This window comes from Lucilia cuprina, chromosome X (assembly GCF_022045245.1).
Source record: "Lucilia cuprina isolate Lc7/37 chromosome X, ASM2204524v1, whole genome shotgun sequence".
Classification (NCBI taxonomy): Eukaryota; Metazoa; Arthropoda; class Insecta; order Diptera; family Calliphoridae; genus Lucilia; species Lucilia cuprina.
Genome location: NC_060949.1, coordinates 6,989,521 through 6,991,512, shown reverse-complemented (window position 1 = coordinate 6,991,512; position 1,992 = coordinate 6,989,521).

The window sequence follows — 1,992 nt, the reverse complement described above, 5'->3', positions numbered from 1 at the left end:
CTGACTCAAAAATGTGATTACATCAGTAAAATTCTACATAAACATGAATGATTTGATGGTGGGTATATAAGATTCGGCATGGCCGAATATAACACTCTTACTTGTTATATTTTCATATACACGGACACACATATGTCGACCGTCGACATTAAAAAATTATTGCTGAAAAACTTAAAATCGTGGTGTCAAGAGAACGGGATAGAATCTGGTGGCACGAAAACGTAATTGTAGCTAGAATTCAAAATAACACGGAAATTTTTGATAAGTGTATAAGGGAACTGTGTGTAACTGAAGAATTACAACAAAACACAGTTTCACAGATTATGTCCCAACAGAACAGCGGAATTTTATTTGATGAAAAAATGAATAGAACCAACGATGATACAAGTAGCGGCAGAGACGGCGCGGCTGGTGATGTTACAAAACAAGAACAACAATGTAAAGAAGTTATACATAAAAATGAGGAAAACGGTAAAGAAGCTACAAACGAAATGCAACAACAATGCATAGAAGACGGTAGAAACCACAACAAAGTAGAGCCAGACAAAGTTAAAAATGTAGAGGACACAGTGGATAAGCTAAAAGAAAATAAAAATGTGGAGAATACAGAAAATACATCGAAAAATGTAATGGACAAACAACGTGAAGAAATAGAGACACTAACACGGCAAATAGAAGTTCTAAGAAAAAGAAAACAACCACTAGAACTTCAAAATTAATTGGCAAAGTGCGAAATAAATGAAAACAAATGCACAAATAACAGGGTGGTGACCTGTGATGTGTCATTTGATACACTAAGTTAATTCCTGCCAGTATTTGACGGGGATAATAATTTTGAAATCTAGTTGTGTTTACTGGAAAATGTACGAAACAATTACGTAGTGGGTGATGACATGTTGCGTGCTTTGATATGTAACAAATTAAAAGGCAGGGCACAAGAATGTCTTTATACGAACCCAGTACATATGAGCGAAACTTTAGATGAGTTTTTACAGGAAATGTAAAATATGTTTGGCATAAAGGAGTCAAAATTAAATGTTCGTTACAAGATGCAAAATCGCGTTTGGCAAAAAGTTGAACGTTTCGATACGTATTATATTGAAAAACTGCTTTTAGCTAATAGCTTAAAAATCGACGAAGATGAATTCATTGAATATATAATCGAAGGCATTCCTGACGTTAATCTACGAAATACGACAAAACTACGTTGCTTTGCTACTAAAAATGAAATCTTACAAGCTTTTCGAAATGTTGAGCTGATAACAAATACAACATTGCAACAATCGAGTGGGCGTTTAAGTGCAACAAATAATTTGGCAGCTAAAACTGATAAGGTGACAGAACAGCCATCGAGACGAGACATCAAATGTTACAACTGCAACAGCAAGGGACATATAGAAAGCGATTGCCGTAAACCTAAACGTGAAGACGGTGCTTGTTTTGCGTGTGCTGTATTCGGACATCAAGCCAAGGATTGCGAGTTATATAGGAAATCTGAGAGGAAGATGTTACTAATTGAGTGCGAAGAGAAAAAAGTAGAGTATAACGTGGGGAAACAGCTGATATTTAGATAAAGGAAGTATTTTGAAAAGTTATTTAGGGAATCGTATATAGATCCGGATGAACCTTTGGTAAAATGTAAAATGCGCTTGATAATACTTAGATGACCAGAAGGTATTTAATTATTCGCCCAGGAGACTTTCATATTCGGAAAGGGAGAGGTTACAGATAATATTGGACGAGTACTTGGCAAGGGGTTTTATACGTCCAAGTGAGTCTGAATATGCCTCACCTATAGTGTTGTACCAAAAGGGAATATTCCTTTCCAGGTAGTACACGTGGACCATTATGGGCCGATTGTGTGTAAGGATTCTATGAACAGGCATATTCTAGTGATAGTAGACGCATGTACAAAATTTGTAAGACTATATCCGACTAAGACAACTAAGTCTAGAGAGGCAATAGACGCACTGGATGAGTATTTGAGAGCAT